At 47.3% G+C, this 20414-nt stretch overlaps 1 protein-coding gene across 2 annotated transcripts in view; it reads right to left on the reverse strand.

Moving 5' to 3' along the window:
- znf438 (zinc finger protein 438) overlaps positions 1 to 20414 on the reverse strand; it is a 64728-nt gene that overhangs the window by 6494 nt on the left and 37820 nt on the right. For both annotated transcript variants that reach the window (XM_079259897.1, XM_079259898.1), the window contains exon 2: positions 20079 to 20152. The gene's annotated coding sequence lies outside the window, so the exon portion shown is untranslated. The remainder of the gene's footprint in view (positions 1 to 20078; positions 20153 to 20414) is intronic.

A 20414-nucleotide genomic window follows, 5' to 3' on the forward strand; every position in this document is an offset into this window, starting at 1 on the left:
CCATAAAATGGCAGAAATTCCTCCTCTGTGTGGGTAGTTGACTCCAGCTTGACTGTGACTTTGGCTCAACGTGGAGGCAGAGTAAAACCACGGGGTGCGTGACCCGCTGGCCATCTCTGTCAGCTTGGAAAGGAGGACGACGGTTAAACCAGTGTGTGCACAAGTTTTTCTGCTGTATTTATGTGTACAGTTGGGGATGGGGGCTGGGGAAAAAAAAAAAAAAAAAAAAAAGGTGTTTCCACGTCATCTGATTATTCAACACCAAGGCGGTCCCGTGAATGTTCAGTTTTATGTAATCCTTGACTTTCCATCTGTTCTCGCGTGACTAACCGATGCTCGGCGAGATCTTTGCTTCTACACACACCTGAAACATTTCCGGCGTCGCTTCCGTCTAAAAGCAGCGTCTCTCACAGAGTTATTGTCTAATCCAGATAGTTGAAAAGCCTTGTAAGAACTGTTTCCGGGTATTTGGTCAATAGAATTCTAAATGTGAGGCTGGAAATGACCAAAAATCTAATGTATAAGGAAGAGAAATGGTTTTTGGGGGATTATGTTCACAGCGGCGAGCAGAGGCACTGCAGGCAAATGCATGGACCCCCAAGCCATAAGGCTGCAATGACAGTAGCCCACCCCCACAGAACTCCATGAAGACGCCCACCCCCATCTCTCAGGTGCGTCTGATGTAAAGGCACAGGACTGAGCAGGTGTACACATGAGAAGTTTTCTATCCAGCAGCTAACAACAAACAGAGGTGCAGATAATTCAGAAGCTAATTTAGCTCAGAGCAGCTCGGTCCGACCTCCTGACGACGACCTGGAGGCTGAAAATACCAAAAAAAATCCAATCAAAGCGGTCTAGATTACCGTGACTGTAAAGCTGAGAATGTTGTCATTACAGAATCAATAGGGAAGAAATCTGATTGGTTCTACTTTAGCACATGAACGATAGGTGCAAGTGGTGTTAATATTACATCTTCCATGTGTCTAGCAGGCTGAAAAGCACGGGCATATGTGCTGTAAATGCAACCCTAATCATGTAGGTTCATATTCTGAAGAGGAACAACAGTAGATCATCCTGTCCTGTTTACCAAAACAAAACAGTAAATAATGAAGCAGAAGTCTGCAGGAGGGGCTTCTTGGGACCCCCAGAAACCCCAAAACACACCCAAAATCAGCCTCTCTCACTGAGATAATGCCAAATTTGGATTCTTTTCAGTCATTTCTGGCTTGCATTAGCCTGTTTAACTATCTAGCAGCTTGTTATGTCACACAATGAACATCGCCAGCTCTGAAAAGTAACAGGAAGTGATGTCACCACCAGAGGTGGCAATTCCTGGTCCAGAAAGTAAAAGTCCAGTCAGGCAGCGGTTCCGACCAGTCACCAAACCAGCTGAATGTAATGAGCAGAGTTTATTTCCCAGGTAAAGGAGGTGAAAACACCTGTTCTAAATGTACAGGTAGATCCAGAAACATGGCAGGGCTTTTACTTTCTGGACCAGGAGTTGTCGCCTCTGGTCACCACACATACGTACAAACTCATAAATCCCACAATGGACTGGTAAACGTAGAGAACGATTCTTCTAATATTTTATTTCAGAAGGGCGTGCAAATGCGTCAGATCATATTACAGTAATCTGATTACTCCCAGATATCTTGTAAATATATTCAGTTTTACTAAAGCAGCAATCCGAGAACATCTTTAATATGCAAGAAAAATCGCTGTTACATAAATATCCGTAATTAAATCTGATTTAATTGTAATTAAATAAGAATGCTGTGAACCGAATCGATTCAGGAAATTAGAGGTGATATCCGGAATCAATGAATGGAATGCAATGAAACTTCTTTGTTAATTAGCTTTGTTTCTATATTATATAAAAGAGAAATAAATCAAACTTAGATATCTATAAGGAGCGTTTGTGTCATTTTACACAATTTATATTTCATCAACGCATAATATTAATATTGTGATTGTTTCCTTGACATTAATTGTACAAAAAAAAAGAAATAATCAGGTCATTTCCAGTTAAATGTCGAAGGCGTTCTGCAGAGTCTTGTTTCCATCTTGTTCTTCTACAGTAACTTCAGAAAGCTCGTCGACAAACGCCGACGGAAACATGACTCAGGTCCGTAGGTGAGGCTGGATTCCCGTATGACTCACTTTGCTCACAATGACAGCGGGCTCGTGGAAAGTCCAGGTACTGCGATGCTGACGGGAATGTCAGCTGCTGCTCTCAGGAAGTTTGAGTGAAACTCTCCTAACGGAGCTCGCTGAGGATAACGCACACATGCACGTTAGGACTGTTTCTAACTGTTTTAAAGAACAAACGTCACATTTTTAGGCCAGTTTGACACTTGGAAATGTGGTGGTTCACCTAAAGCAGGTGTAGGAAGAGAGCGATGCAGAAAAACTGCTGTTTTCTTCCTTCTTACTGGTCGTTCACCACAGCTTCAGACAGCCTGCAGTAGATGAGGAAACGTCCTTGGTGTCTTTTGTCCTCCTGTGTGTCCACTTCTTCACGCTGTGATTCACACTCTTCCCTGGTTAACACCTCCATCGGCCTAACAAGCACACGGACAAATCAGCCCCTTTCCAGAAGACAGGTGAGAAGTTTGTTCTGCTGCTGATGCGGCGGTCAACGTGTTCTGCCGTCAACCTCGGTCCAGACTAGGCCAATAACGCCGTGGCAACAGGCAGGCTGCGTCACCTACAGGATGACGAGTTTAAAACGCTGGAGAGGTTCATGGTCTCGTGGAAATCAGCGGATTTAAACTAAGGCTGCTCGATTATGACAGAAATTATATTCACAATTATTTAGACTGAAACTGAGATCTCAATTTTTTGACACAACTATCCAGTATTAATAAACAACGCTGCGCGTCGTGGCGTTCTAGACTCCGTGTCGTGCATTATAACCGTCTAATGCACGGTTCCGAGTTGTTTAATCCGCTTTTACCGCTTATATAGGAACTATTTTACGTTGGCCTCGGTGTACGTTTTATGCCAAACAATCGCTGTTGTTACGCCCTCCGCTCTCCGAATTACGGAGAGGTAAGTGGTTATTTTTTAGTAAAATAAAGAAGAGAGACGCAAACTCCTACTTGAATTGTAAATATTTGCACACAATACTGACACCTTTTGTACTGTATTGAGTGTTCCCAGTTGTTGCATTTATGAACAATTAATAAATAAAATAAAATAAATATAAATAAAATACCCATTTTCAACCTTTTAACTCCTGCAAATCCACCATCAGCTTTTCCAAATGTGCACAATATCTCATCTTCTTTTACAATCTGTAACCTGTCACGCTGTCAGGCTACAGCGTGTTTCTCCGATTCACCTGTTAAAAGACGGCTGATCTGAACCAGCCGATTAACGCGTTGCTATGGTAACGGCTCGTAACGGAGGGATATTACAGTGTTTAACTCGCTGAACTATGTATGAACTGCAGATCAATATGTGCCTTCAAGTCAGTCGCCAAAACACCAGAAAAGTCTCTAATAACTCCAGTAAAAGTTGCTAGATTTGTCGCTTTTAACAAAAAAAGTGTCCAGATTTAGCGAGAAAGTCTCCAAGTTGGCAACAGTGTCTGAATGAAAGCAAAGTGGCTGTGGGAGGAGTTTACAGCACAGCGCTGCAACGCCAGAGACGCTCGATTAGCAGCTGAAGACAGCAGGAGAGGAAACTGCAGAGAGAAAAATAATCACAACCTTTTATTTTTATCATCGTTGAAAACTCAGATCGTAATTGAGATTAAAATCTGATTAATCATTCAAACCTGATTTAAACTCGTTTTCAGCAGGTGCCAAAACAAATGTAACTCATCTATACCTCCTATAACTTCTCTAACTCGTGTCTGGACACTGAATCTGTTAATAAACTTCGAGGATGTACAGGATTAGAGCCTCTGGTCTGCAGGGCTCAGAGGGAACCTGGATTCATCAGGTTGCTGCTCAAAGCGCCACACAGCTGCACGGGGAGGTCACACACGCTCGATTTGCAACGCCAGCCGCTCTAATCTGCATGGGGTCAGAGGTCAGAGCGAGGGTGATGCTAAAACCTGCTTTCTGTAGAAAATGTTTGTGATCCGCAGAGAGAGATTATCATTATGGGTGAGGATCGGCTGGAAACGGGTCAGGGTTGAGCAGGAGGGCATTGTCAGGACGGACTTCCACCTGGAACGAGATCACAGCCCCGGCTACTCTCTGCAAACAGGTCACATGAAGCGCCGCTCCAGCCAAGACTAATCAGCTGATCGGCCCAAACAACCGTCCAACTGTTGGCCAGTAATTACATTTAGTGAAACGCCGCTCGGCGAAATGTCACAACCCGGAGAGGACGGCGGTTTGAGCACCATACCCGACGCACTCTTTGTCTCAGTCGTTCAGTCTGAGCGTTTTACTCCCCACAGACAGGACCTGAACACACCAGGAAAAAGTCTGGAGTTGTGATGAAATGAGGAAGAAGGAGATGAGGAGAGGAGCAGAGGAGGTGCTCCTTCAGGATCTGATGAGTGGAAGGCAGAGCAGCGAGGTGGAGGGCTGTTATCTGCCTCCAAGGTGAGCTACGCTCATCTGGGGCTCGCAGATACCGGATGGAGGGGGTGGGGGGTGTGAGTGTGTATGTGCGTGTTAATGTGTGTGTATATGTGTGTTAAAGGACTAAAAGCCCAGCAGAGGCCAAGCTCCCCCGGGTTTTAGCCCAGATGAAAGGCCAGGATCTGGGCTAGATAAGAAAGTAGATCACAGGGGGTCGGGGCCAGCGAGCTGAGAGAAGCCATGTCCAGCGGCCATCTCTCTCATACACATACACACACACACACACACACACACACACACACACACACACACACACACACACACACACACACACACACACAGTGTGTAAGATCAGTATATTAGGCAGCCAACAAGATGAGAACTGATGTTAAAACAGAGAAAATAAATAATCTGATGATTTCATCATGTCTTATCTGTGCTCGATTGCTTCTTCCTGCATCCTCACCCGTCTACACGCACACACACACACACACACACACACACACACACACACACACACACACACACACACACACACACACACACACACACGTGTGTGTTGCTGCTACGTGTGCGTGCCGGGGAGCTGGATTCTGCAGCGGGAGCGGTCATGAGGAAAATGAAATCAGTGTTTGCACGGTCCTCCTTTCATCCCCGAGCCCGGCTGAACGAGACAGCCGAGGGGGTGAACGCACACACATTAACACACACACACACACAAAAGTGGTGATTTTAGCAGCATCCAGCTGCTCCACTTTACCTTTAGACAGCAAACAGAGAAAGGTGTTACAACAGAGCATTACGGCTCCATATGGTATTCTCTGCATCCACACACACTCATACACACCCGTATGTCATCCTCTGTCACCTCACACACACACACACACACACACACACACACACACACACACACACACACACACACACAAACACACACACTCATACACACCCGTATGTCATCCACTGTCACCGGAGCGGATCGATGGCGGGGAGAAATCCATTCCAATTAGGACGGGTTGCTCTCTGCTGTATGTGGATGCAGATTAATCAATACAGAACCAACCGGGAACTGAAAGTCTAGGTGGGGACAGAAAGTCCAGCCGGGAACAGAAAGTCCAGCCGGGAACAGAAAGTCCAGTCGGGGACAAAAAGTCAAGCCGGGGACAGGAAGTCTAGGTGGGGACAGAAAGTCCAGGTGGGGACAGAAAGTCCAGCCGGGGACTGAAAGTCTAGGTAAGGACAAAAAGTCCAGCCGGGGACAGGAAGTCTAGGTGGGGACAGAAAGTCCAGGTGGGGACAGAAGGTCCAGGTGGGGACAGAAAGTCCAGCCGGGGACTGAAAGTCTAGGTAAGGACAAAAAGTCCAGCCGGGGACAGGAAGTCTAGGTGGGGACAGAAAGTCCAGGTGGGGACAGAAGGTCCAGGTGGGGACAGAAAGTCCAGCCGGGAACAGAAAGTCTAGGTAGGGACAAAAAGTCCAGCCGGGAACAGGAAGTCTAGGTGGGGACAGAAAGTCCAGGTGGGGACAGAAAGTCCAGCCGGGGACAGATAGTCAAGCTGGGGACAGAAAGTCCAAGTGGGGATATAAAGTCTAGGTGGGGACTGAAAGTCTAGGTAGGGACAAAAAGTCCAGCCGGGGACTGGAAGTCTAGGTGGGGACAGAAAGTCTAGGTGGGGACAGAAAGTCCAGGTGGGGACAGAAAGTCCAGTCGGGGACTGAAAGTCTAGGTAGGGACAAAAAGTCCAGCCGGGGACAGGAAGTCTAGGTGGGGACAGAAAGTCCAGGTGGGGACAGAAAGTCCAGCCGGGGACAGATAGTCAAGCTGGGGACAGAAAGTCCAAGTGGGGATATAAAGTCTAGGTGGGGACTGAAAGTCCAGCCGGGGACAGAAAGTCCAAGTGGGGACATAAAGTCTAGGTGGGGACTGAAAGTCCAGCCGGGGACAGAAAGTCCGGTCGGGGACAGAAAGTCTAGGTGGGGACAGAAAGTCCAGCCGGGGGACAGAAAGTCGAGCCGGGGGACAGAAAGTCAAGTCGGGGACAGAAAGTCTAGGTGGGGACAGAAAGTCCAGGTGGGGACTGGAATTGCAGCTTGGGACAGAAAGTCTAGCTGGGAACAGAAAGTCCAGCTGGGGACAGAAAGTCCAGCTGGGGACAGAAAGTCTAGGCGGGGACAGAAAGTCTAGGCGGGGACAGAAAGTCCAGCCGGGGACAGAAAGTCTAGGTGGGGACAAAAAGTCCAGCCGGGGACAGAAAGTCTAGGTGGGGACAGAAAGTCAAGGTGGGGACAGAAATTCCAGTTGAGGACAGAAAGTCCAGCTGGGGACTGAAAGTCCAGCCAGGGAAAGAAAGTCTAGGTGGGGACTGAAAGTCATGGAGTTCCTCAAGGTTCTGTACTTGGACCAATACTCTTCACACTATATATGCTCCCTTTAGGCAAAATTATTAGACAGCATGGAATAAACTTTCATTGTTATGCAGATGATACTCAACTATACTTATCCTTTAAACCAGATGAAACAAATCAGCCCAATAGGCTACAAAATTGTCTCATAGACATAAAGACTTGGATGTCTAGAAATTTTCTCCTCTTAAACTCAGATAAGACTGAAGTAATTCTCGTTGGATCTGAAAAACTCAGAGCTAAATTTTCCGGTTTTGTAATGAACCTGGATGGCATTACTTTAGCTTCCAGTGCTACAGTGAGAAACCTTGGAGTAATATTTGACCCTGACCTGTCCTTTGGCCCACATATTAAGCAGGTTACTAAAACAGCCTTCTTTCATTTACGTAATATAGCCAAAATTAGGGACATTCTGTCTCGGAGTGATGCAGAAAAACTGGTTCACGCTTTTGTTACTTCGAGACTAGATTACTGTAACTCTCTATTACTGGGCTGTCCTAAATATGCCCTGAAAACCCTTCAGCTGATCCAGAATTCTGCAGCCAGAGTCCTGACCAGAACCAGCAGGAGAGATCATATTTCTCCAGTTTTAGCCTCTCTTCATTGGCTGCCTGTTGAATCTAGAATAGAATTTAAAATCCTTCTCCTTACATATAAAGCCCTCCACAACCAGGCACCACTATATATCAAAGACCTCATTGTTCCTTATATACCAAGTAGAGTACTTCGTTCGCAGACTGCAGGCTTACTTGTGGTTCCTAGAGTCTCAAAGAGCCGAGCAGGAGGCAGAGCCTTTGGTTATCAGGCCCCTCTCTTATGGAATAAGCTCCCAGTTAGTGTTAGGGAAGCAGACACCCTCCCCACCTTTAAGACTAGGCTGAAGACTTATCTTTTTGATAAGTCCTATAGCTAGGGATGGTTAGCATCCCTTAGTTATGCTGCTATAGGTTTAGACTGCTGAGGGACATTTCCTGATACACTGAACTTCTTTCTTTTTCTCTTTATCTCTTTCTTTTACCACCCCCCCCCCCCCCCCCCCCCCCCCCCCCCACCCCCCCATAACAGTGTTGCATCATTAACATGTATGTCTCCTGTCTCAGCAGGTCTCCCTGGCCGGGAGTAACAGTTCCTGTTGTCTGTTGTCTTTCTGTCCTCTTCCCCCCACACAGCAGAGGCAGATGGCTGCCTGTCCTGAGCCGGGTTCTGCCGGAGGTTTCCTTCCTGTTAAAAGGGAGTTTTTTTCCTTCCCACTGTTGCCAGTGTGCTTACTCAGGATGGGAGATTGAGTTGGACTCAACTCAATCTGTTGGTTTCCTTATATAGGCTGTTATGAATTGGCCTTCATTATGTTTTCCCCTCTGTCTGTAAAGCGTCTTGAGATGGCATTGCCGTGATTTGACGCTATATAAATAAAGTTGAATTGAATTGAATTGAATTGAATTGAATTGAATTGAATTGAAAGTCTAGGTGGGGACTGAAAGTCTAGGTGTGGACAGAAAGTCCAGGTGGGGACTGAAAGTCCAGCCGGGGACACAAAGTCCAGCTGGGGACAAAAAGTCTAGGTGTGGACAGAAAGTCCAGCCGGGGACAGAAAGTCCAGGTGGGGACAGAAAGTCCAGCCGGGGACAGAAAGTCCAAGTGGGGACATAAAGTCTAGGTGGGGACTGAAAGTCCAGCTGGGGACACAAAGTCCAGCTGGGGACAGAAAGTCTAGGTGTGGACAGAAAGCCCAGCCGGGGACAGAAAGTCAAGGTGGGGACAAAAAGTCCAGCCGGGGACAGAAAGTCTAGGTGGGGACAGAAAGTCTAGGTGGGGACAGAAATTCCAGTTGGGGACAGAAAGTCCAGCTGGGGACTGAAAGTCCAGCCAGGGAAAGAAAGTCTAGGTGGGGACTGAAAGTCTAGGTGGGGACAGAAAGTCCAGCTGGGGACTGAAAGTCCAGCCAGGGAAAGAAAGTCTAGGTGGGGACTGAAAGTCTAGGTGGGGACAGAAAGTCCAGGTGGGGACAGAAAGTCCAGCCGGGGACACAAAGTCCAGCTGGGGACAGAAAGTCTAGGTGTGGACAGAAAGTCCAGCCGGGGACAGAAAGTCTAGGTGGAGACAGAAAGTCTAAGTGGGGACTGAAAGTCCAGCTGGGGAAAGAAAGTCTAGGTGGGGACTGAAAGTCCAGCCGGGGACAGAAAGTCCAGTCGGGGACTGAAAGTCCAGCTGGGGACAGAAACTCCAGCCGGGGACAGAAAGTCCAGCCGGGGACAGAAAGTCCAGCTGGGGACAAAGTCTAGGTGGGGACAGAAAGTCTAGGTGGGGACAGAAAGTCTAGGTGGGGACTGAAAGTCTAGGTGGGGACAGAAAGTCCAGGTGGGGACTGAAAGTCCAGCCGGGGACACAAAGTCCAGCTGGGGACAGAAAGTCAAAGTGGGGACATAAAGTCAAAGTGGGGACATAAAGTCTAGGTGGGGACAGAAAGTCCAGTCAAGGACAGAAAGTCTAGGTGGGGACAGAAAGTCCAGCCGGGGACAGAAAGTCTAGGTGGGGACAGAAATTCCACTCGAGGACAGAAAGTCTAGGTGGGGAAAGAAAGTCCAGCTGGGGACAGAAATTCCAGTCGAGGACTGAAAGTCTAGGTGGGGACTGAAAGTCTAGGTGGGGACAGAAAGTCTAGGTGGGGACAGAAAGTCCAGCCGGGGACAGAAAGTCCAGTCGGGGACTGAAAGTCTAGGTAGGGACAAAAAGTCCAGCCGGGGACAGAAAGTCCAGCCGGGGACAGAAAGTTTAGGTGGGGACAGAAAGTCCAGGTGGGGACAGAAAGTCCAGCCGGGGACAGAAAGTCAAAGTGGGGACATAAAGTCTAGGTGGGGACAGAAAGTCCAGCCGGGGACAGAAAGTCAAAGTGGGGACATAAAGTCTAGGTGGGGACTGAAAGTCTAGGTGGGGACTGAAAGTCCAGGTGGGGACAGAAAGTCCAGCCGGGGACAGAGAGTCCAGTCGGGGACAGAACGTCCAGCTGGGAACAGAAAATCCAGTCGGGGACTGAAAGTCCAGTCGGGGACAGAAAGTCCAGCTGGGAACAGAAAGTCCAGTCAAGGACAGAAAGTCTAGGTGGGGACAGAAAGTCCAGGTGGGGACAGAAAGTCCAGCCGGGGACAGAAAGTCCAGCTGGGGACAGAAAGTCCAAGTGGGGACATAAAATCTAGGTGGGGACAGAAAGTCCGGTCGGGGACAGAAAGTCTAGGTGGGGACAGAAAGTCCAGCCGGGGGACAGAAAGTCCAGGTGGGGACAGAAAGTCCAGTCGGGGACAGAAAGTCTAGGTGGGGACAGAAAGTCTAGGTGGGGACAAAAAGTCCAGCCGGGGACAGAAAGTCTAGGTGGGGACAGAAAGTCTAGGTGGGGACTGAAATTCCAGTTGGGGACAGAAAGTCCAGCTGGGGACTGAAAGTCCAGCCAGGGAAAGAAAGTCTAGGTGGGGACTGAAAGTCTAGGTGGGGACAGAAAGTCCAGGTGGGGACTGAAAGTCCAGGTGGGGATTGAAAGTCCAGCTGGGAACAGAAAGTCCAGTCAAGGACAGAAAGTCTAGGTGGGGACAGAAGATCTAGGTGGGGACAGAAAGTCCAGTCGGGGACTGAAAGTCCAGCCGGGGACTGAAAGTCCAGCTGGGGACAAAGTCTAGGTGGGGACAGAAAGTCTAGGTGGGGACTGAAAGTCTAGGTGGGGACTGAAAGTCCAGCCGGGGACACAAAGTCCAGCTGGGGACAGAAAGTAAAGTGGGGACATAAAGTCTAGGTGGGGACAGAAAGTCCAGCCGGGAACAGAAAGTCCAGGTGGGGACAGAAAGTCCAGCTGGGGACAGAAAGTCCAGTCAAGGACAGAAAGTCTAGGTGGGGACAGAAAGTCCAGCCGGGGACTGAAAGTCCAGCTGGGGACAGAAAGTCCAAGTGGGGACATAAAGTCTAGGTGGGGACAGAAAGTCTAGGTGGGGACAGAAATTCCAGTCGAGGACAGAAAGTCTAGGTGGGGACAGAAAGTCCAGCTGGGGACTGAAAGTCCAGCCAGGGACAGAAACTCTAGGTGGGGACTGAAAGTCTAGGTGGGGACAGAAAGTCCAGGTGGGGACAGAAAGTCCAGCCGGGGACACAAAATCCAGCTGGGGACATAAAGTCTAGGTGGGGACAGAAAGTCTAGGTGGGGACAGAAAGTCCAGTCGGGGACAGAAAGTCTAGCCGGGGACAGAAAGTCCAGCCGGGGACAGAAAGTCTAGGTGGAGACAGAAAGTCTAGGTGGGGACTGAAAGTCCAGCCAGGGAAAGAAAGTCTAGGTGGGGACTGAAAGTCTAGGTGGGGACAGAAAGTCCAGGTGGGGACAGAAAGTCCAGCCGGGGACAAAAAGTCCAGCCGGGGACAGAAAGTCTAAGTGTGGACAGAAAGTCCAGCCGGGGACAGAAAGTCTAGGTGGAGACAGAAAGTCTAAGTGGGGACTGAAGGTCCAGCCGGGGACAGAAAGTCTAGGTGGGGACTGAAAGTCTAGGTGGGGACAGAAAGTCCAGCTGGGAACAGAAAGTCCAGGTGGGGATTGAAAGTCCAGCTGGGAACAGAAAGTCCAGTCAAGGACAGAAAGTCTAGGTGGGGACAGAAGATCTAGGTGGGGACAGAAAGTCCAGCCGGGGACAGAAAGTCCAGCTGGGGACAGAAAGTCCAGCCGGGGACAGAAAGTCCAGCTGGGGACAAAGTCTAGGTGGGGACAGAAAGTCTAGGTGGGGACAGAAAGTCCAGTCGGGGACAGAAAGTCTAGGAGAGGACAGTAAGTCTAGGTGGGGACAGAAACTCTAGGTGGGGACTGAAAGTCTAGGTGGGGACAGAAAGTCCAGGTGGGGACTGAAAGTCCAGGTGGGGACGGAAAGTCCAGGTGGGGACTGAAAGTCAAAGTGGGGACATAAAGTCTAGGTGGGGACAGAAAGTCCAGCCGGGAACAGAAAGTCCAGGTGGGGACAGAAAGTCCAGTCAAGAACAGAAAGTCTAGGTGGGGACAGAAAGTCCAGCCGGGGACAGAAAGTCCAGCCGGGGACTGAAAGTCTAGGTGGGGACAGAAAGTCCAGCCGGGGACAGAAAGTCTAGGTGGAGACAGAAAGTCTAAGTGGGGACTTTAAGTCCAGCTGGGGACAGAAAGTCCAGCTGGGGACAGAAAGTCTAGGTGGGGACTGAAAGTCTAGGTGGGGACTGAAAGTCTAGGTGGGGACAGAAAGTCTAGGTGGGGACAGAAAGTCCAGCTTGGGACAGAAAGTGCAGCTTGGGACAGAAAGTGCAGCTTGGGACAGAAAGTCTAGCTGGGAACAGAAAGTCCAGCTGGGGACTGAAAGTCTAGGTGGGGACAGAAGATCTAGGTGGGGACAGAAAGTCCAGCTGGAGACAGAAAGTCTAGGTGGGGACAGAAGATCTAGTTGGGGACAGAAAGTCCAGCTGGGGACAGAAAGTCCAGCTGGGGACAGAAAGTCTAGGTGGGGACAGAAGATCTAGGTGGGGACAGAAAGTCCAGCTGGAGACAGAAAGTCTAGGTGGGGACAGAAGATCTAGTTGGGGACAGAAAGTCCAGCTGGGGACAGAAAGTCTAGGTGGAGACAGAAAGTCTAGGTGGGGACAGAAGATCTAGGTGGGGACAGAAAGTCCAGCTGGGGACAGAAAGTCCAGCTGGGGACAGAAAGTCCAGCTGGGGTGCCGGACCGCCGGCATGAAAGAGGAGGCAGGATGCTGTAAAACCCCGGCAACCGCTGACCTCTGACCTGGTGTCCAACATGGTCAAGTTTCATCCAAGAAGTCGTAACGCTGGGAGAGCAATATGAGCACGTGCACGCAGAGTCACGTGCACACCCATGACACATCTGCCAGCTCAGAGCTGAAGTGGAGCTGAGGCGACAGCAGTGCGTAAATGCATGCAAGCATGGGGTGGGGGGTGGGGGGTGGGGGGGGGGGGGGGGGTGGGTGGGAGTCCGGTGTTAATGTAGCAACACCCCCCTCGAGCCGCCGGCGCCCTGTCGGCCATTCAGAGTCGGCTCTAAACCTCGCGCTGACCTTTCCCTCCAGCGTGACATTTGGACTCCTGGATAGGTCAAACAGCCGTAAAGAGTGGTGGAAGGTGTGGAGCAGAGGGCCGATGCGAGGGGCATCGCCACGGTTACACACTCTCTTCCGCTGATTACTGTGTGTTTTTAAATGTGTAAAATCACATAAAACACTATTTCATACGTCTATTTGTCACAAGTTTGATTTTTTTTTCTCTAACTTTTGATGCTAACATAAATAAACAACAATAAATAAAACCTACATCTGATTCTTCTCAGAGAAGGAAAATGCTACAGGACCTCCACCTGGCTTCTTTGCAGCTGTGCTTTAGCAGCGTAGCTTCTGTCTGGCATAAATAACACTGGAGCAGTAAAATAAGACCACGTCTGGAATTAAAAACACTTTCTTATACTTCCAGTCAGTTATGTTTGACCAGCGTGTCTACCTTCATAATGGACGGTTTAGTCTATCATGAAGGCTTTTTTCCCCATCTGTGTGGTGAAACATCAGGTGAATGTTTAATCTGTCACATTAATGACAAGATTAGAAAACAGCAAATAAACGTAACCATAAACATTAGTTACTTGAGGTGGGAGAAAAAACACTGATTCACATAAAATTTGTGTTTTGTTTTACAATTTTTAATTACATTTTTTTTGGTCAAAAATCGATATGTTTTTCTATTTTAAATGTTTTTATGTTCAGATGTCAGATGGAGAAGAAGTTACAGCTTTTCTCCAGCAGGGGGCGAAGTGTTTCTCTCCCACTGTCTGGTAACATGATGTTATATCCGTTTTGGAAAACACGTAAACAGAAGACAGAGAACGGCGACAACCTGTAGAAATGTACACGGATAAAAACCTCCATCATCACATTTTGAGTCAAAAGTTTGGACACATTCTGGATGTTTTGCTTTGAAGCGAAAAGCAGAGCTGGACATGTGGAAAGTTGTTTGTAAACTGTAATACGGCGGTAACACGACTAACATTCCTGCCCAGCTAGCAAGACGCCATTCTGAGGTAAAAGCAGAGCTAACAGCCAAACGTAGCGCAGCAGGAAGACAACAGACACTCAAACCAGCACTTTTATATGCAGCTCAAGCTTCTGAAACCAGAGTAGAGGTTCAAACAGCTGGTTTGGATACACTGCTGCAGATTGTATCTTAAAAACTGACACACAGTTGATTTTTTTTTATCGTGCAACTTTTTCACATGGTCTGCTGTTTACAATCAAACTAAAAATCGTCAATCCCAAAGAATCGTAACTTAAATCCAATCGGCACAAAAAAAAAAATCGAATTGAGACAAAAGAATCTGGTCACAGCCCTAAATTTACAAAGCTGGTGATGATCCTGCAGGTGCAGAAGCACACTGGAAGTATTTCCTCGTTTTATGTCCTGCTTTACAGGCCAACCAGCTGTCCGAAACAACGACTCCTCGGTCCAGAAAAATCTGACAAGGATGACTCAATATCACTCGTCCTCTGCCATGGCGTCCTACTGTAATACGCCTCTTTATGTTTAATACCGAGATTAATTATGGAATCAAACAACCATGATATCTCCAGTTAAATTTAATGAGAGGAGGTGGGCTTGGGGAGGACCACAGCACCGCCACAACCTCCTGCAGGAGGAGTTTCATGGAAAAGTTCAGATAACTTGAGGCATATAAGTGTTCAGCTCAGACTTGGTGACAGCACATGACCAGATGCAGAAAGGTAAAAACCTGCACCAATGCAGAGCAGCTGCAGACCCCGACAGGACAAGACCCCCCCCCCACCGTCCAGCTGATTTCAAGCAAACATATCTGCTGAAGATATCAAATGACCAAATATAACAAGTTTCTCCTCTCAGACCATCTAATAAACACACAGACGTTCCGACTTCTGCATCTCCAGAGTTTAACAAGCAGAACAAACCACTTTCTATCTGCTGCCGTGCCAAGAGGCTGACTGGGACACAGAGACAACACCTGGGCTCCCAGTCCCACCTTAATGATCCCTCTGCAGCGGGAGGAAGGAAGGAAGGAAGGAAGGGGGGAAGCTGCTAGCTTGCTAATTTTAGGCGATCAGCATCTCAGATGAAACGGCGGAGAAGGCAGAGGGGAGGCGGGAAACTTCTCCATCTCTGCATCATGTCTTTCTAGACATCATTACACCCTTCATCCGGAGTGAGACGGTCTCTCAGCTCTTTGATTCACTGATTCATTTCTGCCTCTTCTTCCCGTCTCCCTCGGTCCGACTCTTTCATTCTCACCTCCCTCCCATCTGACGGTACCTGAGAAAATAAACAGCGCTGTGCGAGATGATGCTAATTAGAGCAGGTTCAGGGACGTGATGCGCCCTGAGACAAAAAAACAGGGAGGAGAAGAGATGAGATGGAGGGGGGGTGGAGGTAGCAGCACACATGCACAGAAACACACAAAACACCTGAACGTTGAAAGACGGAGTGGTTTCCCCCTTAACTGCTGGTGACCGCAGCGCGAGCGAGGGGCTACGAGACCACCAGAGAGGGAGCGCGTGGCAGAAGAAGAAGAGGGAACGCTGAAAACTTCCTTAATGACGGCTGCTCCAAGAAACATGAAGCGAGATCAAAAGAATATGCAGATGATCCCAACAGTTCTCCTCCCGTTGGGGTGAAGCCGGCGCTTCTGAAAGCAGGTCAAAGCAAGGCACTCCTTTCCAACGTGGGACGGCCTCTCCTGGCGGAGACAGCGGCAGCATCACCAGGTGAGAGGCTAACACTACAAAGGAGAGGTGGATGCTAACAAGCACACGCACACCTGGTGGTAAATCCAAGCTAAAGTACAATCTTGTCAGCTGGAAGGGTAAAAACCGGACGTGGCAGCATTTGAGCTTAAAATGATGAAGATAAACCCAGAGAAAAACCTGGAGGTCGTTTAGGTTGCAGCTCTACAACCTGAGCCACGTTTCTGCCCAGTAGACAGACGATAAACCCATTACCTGGAGAAAACTGGGCTGCTTCACCTGCAGGCCAAACTGGGATCTAAGTTCCTTTTACATCACAGGATCCTTTTCATTTATTTAAAAACAAACCTCAAAAAATTTCCACTGATGATTTTAACCTTTAAAATCCTCAAATAAAACATGTTGTTATAGATAAAAGACTTGTTGCTTTACTGGACTTCTTTTATCGGACCCTTGCTGGTGTAACAGCAGCGCTTTTGTTGTAGCATCGCCTGCTATAGCAGGACAGTGTGGCTTCAAAGCTTAACTGCATTGCAACAGCTCTGAAGTAAGTGGTTACTGACTACACATATGACTGCAGCCCGGTACGGATCACATCATTCACATCTCAAGTATCATAGCGGTCTAATAGCGTGTAACATGTAGGTAAAAAAGAAAAGAAACTTGCAAAGAAGACAGAGCAAAACGTATACATGTCGTGTTCCACCAATGGGACGTCTGGTACCAAGGGGTTAAAAACAATGGAGCTACGAAAGGTGGACTGACAACGAGGTTCCTGTTCTTACTGAGGATGACACTCGACCATAGACTGTACATAAAAAATGGGCGGGGCCTCCGTGACGTCACTCGTAGGTTCCTGAAGAGCTAGATTGAAGCTCGGTGGGCGGTTCCTTCCATTGCCAAATTTGCAGGGTCATGCATGTCCTCTCACCAGGAAAATACAAATATGGGCAAAGAGGTGGAGCTGAGACTGGGGGCTGTAAGCGTCATGGCGGATGATTCACATCGAGCGAACTCCTAGCTTTCTGTAGCTAAGAGCTAACCGAGCTAACCTGGAGATAACAGGAGCTAGCCAGCTAACGGAGGTAAGCGGGCTAAAGCTAAGTCACATTGTTCACCGGCTAAAAACCGCGGTTGTTCTACGTTCTTCTGACTTGAAGCCGGAGATCAGGTAGCTGTCTATCAAAAGGACACAACCCTAAATATGCCGAACTTCGAGATTAAATTACTTTTAAACGGGCGAGTTAGAAAAAAATCCACTCCCCCCAACAGTTGTCATGAAGGTAAACCTGATATTTTAAACCTAAAATGAATTTTTGCACCAGGCTGTAATCATGTTTATTTCTGCTGTGAAGTTGGTCTTTTTAACATGGAAGTCTATGGGGATTTGCTCTGTTTTGGAGCCCCTAGTGGATGAAAGGGGAACTGCAGTTTTATGCACTTCTAGGCTTCACTTTTAACCGCCGGAGGTTGTCGCTTGTACTCCACGCAGCTTCAAACCTGCAACTTACTGTGTGGAAGAAAAGCCAAAAAGCTGAATGTAAAACTCTTATTTTCTATCCTTACTCATTTTATTTACTTACATACCTAATGTTGTTAACAATAATTTATAGACCATATAATGACACTTTCACCACCTCACCATGACTCAGGATAAGAAAGAATCAGGACGATGCAGACCAGATAGAATAAAAATGAATGAATGATCAGACCTCACTCCTTGTGTTGTAAATGATGGAACAGATGTGAGTCTGATTTAAAGATACTGATCTGGCTTCTGTCACAAACACTTCATGATCGATCAGTTTTATAATAAAACCCAGAGAGACTCGTTTACCTGGTAGTAAAGAGTCATTCCCGACAACACACACAGGAACTAATTCAGAAAAAAAAACAAACTAAAAGGACCAGAGAGGCTGAAGAGGGTATGACCTCCGTTTTGACAAACATCAGCCTGATTAGAATACATTTCCCTTAGCAGTCTGGTGGAAATGAAAACCACGCAGATTACCAGGAATTCTTTCACTCTGGTAAAAAAAAATTTAATTCTGGGTTATAAAAATTCGTGGAAATGTTGGTGGAAACCCCCTTCAACCTGGGTTTGGGGGGGGGGGGGGGGAAGCATCACTGACCGTATGAATAAACTTAGGATTGTCATCATGCAGAAGGACCTGGCAGCTGATCTGAATCACACAACACAGGAAAATAGTAAGTCCTTCTTACACACCTTTTCATTCAGAAATGTCTTCTCATTCTGCATTAACTCTTCAGGCTACACAAAGTGTTTTTGTTCTTCTACTCATCAAAATACAGAAAAGTTATGTTTTTTGGTCAGTTTTTTTCACAAAACGCCATATATGAGCTGGATTTATGTCTGCTTGAGGTTGGTTACGGCCTCGCCGTGTGCTCTGCTAACGTCAGAGCTTCTCTTGAATCTGTACACTAACTGCAACACAACCTCGTGGCCCTACCGCTGGAGTGTGACAGTATGTTTCACCAGCGTCAGGTGTATTGTGCAACAATAAATCCAGCTTTAAGGCACATTTATCCTCCAAACAGAAGATAAACACAACTCAATCTTGGTTTCTTTATATAGGCTATTACGAATTGGTTTCATTCTGGGGTTTTTTTTCCTGTCTGTAAAGCGTCTTGAGATGGCATTGCCGTGATTTGACGCTATAAAAATAAAGTTGAATTGAATTAAATTGAATGAATATGAAGTGCGGTTTGTCTCCTATATGTCGGCTACTCGTCTAGTTTGGTCTGTTTTGAAGGGCTTTAGCTGTCTGTTAGTTGACGCAGAAAATGAAGCAGTACCACCAGAAATGGTGGGGGGCAGCATTAAGTGTTATAGCTGATAAACCAAAGAAGAAGAATAACAGGAGGAAAAGGAAGAAGACTGAAATGGGAAAATAAAAAATACCCAAAAGAGATGTAGAAGAATGTAAGAAGAGCAAAAACTTTGTGGTTTTATTCTTTTTCTGGTGTTTTTGGACAGTTGTAAACAACTTTACAGCAGTTCCTTACCGCTGCCAACCGCGTTAAAACACAACAGTGAACTCAGCACTGCCCACTAGTGGAGGAACAGACTTATCACCATGGTAACGACGAAGATATAGCAACATATGACAGCGTTTGAAACCCCCATCTATGTCCATACAGGGGCATAAAGAGGTCTTTACTTTAGCTTACTTTTATTCCCACTCATTTCATTTATTCACCAACAAGCTGCAGATTTTATTCCATCCCTGCTGCCATCTGTGCAATAAAGAATAAAGACCACATATCAGAGGATACTGATGAGCGAGATAAACCCTGACCTCTTTCATTCAGCAGAATGTGCCACGCTTCAGCCCTGAGCAGTACCTACAACCTGCATCTTCTGTCAACCCTAACCTGAGAACAGGAGAACATGCAGCGCTGCAGATGACCGCGGCTTCACACGGTTAGTTGCTCATCATCATCATCACAGCCGGGTCAGGCAGTGGTGACAAAACTTGTCCCAGTTAACTTTGAACATTAAACTGAATTTCTCTGAAGGAAGATCAGGAACATCCAGCCAATCAGAGCATCCGAGTCCATCAGCTGCGCCATTAAAGCAGCTGCTAATGCTATCTGTCAGGATCAAAGCCCACCTCAAACCTCGATGATCACCGATACCGCAGTTGAATTAAGCGGATATGTGCCTCCGGTTGTCATAGAGGGAAGGAGAGGGGGCGGGGGGTAAAAACCTCTGTCTTACCAGGAAACAACACCAACAGCTCACATAAAGACAGTCTGTGCTGTTGCACCAAGATGCTTCATGATTAAAAGACGTCGCAGATTAGGGCCGCATTGGTCACGACAGGGGTGGAGAAAACTTCAGCGTTACAAGCACTTGCATAAGCTTTAAATCCTCCGTAAAGTCTGACAGCATCACTGAAGGGAGGGGATGGATGGATAGCCAAGGCTGAAGAGGAGGAAACAGGCAAATGTAACTGATGAAGAGATGAGCTATTTTTTATAATGAGGTCAGTGCGAGCGGTGGGATTTTATTCTCCTGGGAAACACACACAGAGCGGCGCGGCTCTGTCCGCAGGAGGACGGTGAAGAAGATGACGAGATGTCAGGAGTGAAGCTTTCAAGGATTTTGCTCTGAGCTTCGTTCGTTTGGAACATTTTTTTTTTTTTATTTCTGCCTCTGAAATCAGGCTGATGATGAATTATGAAGCAGGACTGACATTTATTTCCTTTCAACCCTCGTGTCTCTGTGCTTGTCTGATCCTGAAGCACGGAAAACAACTGCGGTTAGGTTTTTATACGAAGACCTGAACACACTGAGCACACCGTTCTAACGACGAGTCGCTATGAGATCAATGTAGTTCATCTGGTCTTTACCAGCAGGATGATAACTTCTTCCTCAGCTGCTTCTCTTCCAGGGTGCTGCTGTCCCCCCCCTCGGCATACGCCCCCTGCAGAAGATAAAAAAAAAAAGTCAATTGTAGAGTTTAAAGATAGAAATTTTAACAGATTTGATGTGAAGTTGATGGTTTCCAGTCATGTGACTGCAGACGCTCAGAAACTCACTTTACTGTGGTTTACGAGGCTAAAAAGGTTCGTTCCCATCGTTAGAGGGCTTAATTAAGAAATATTAACATTTAAAAACGCATATTATAAATACACACACACACACACACACACACACACACACACACACACACACACACACACACG

This window comes from Telmatherina bonti, assembly GCF_933228915.1.
Source record: "Telmatherina bonti genome assembly, chromosome: 20".
Taxonomy (NCBI): Eukaryota; Metazoa; Chordata; class Actinopteri; order Atheriniformes; family Telmatherinidae; genus Telmatherina; species Telmatherina bonti.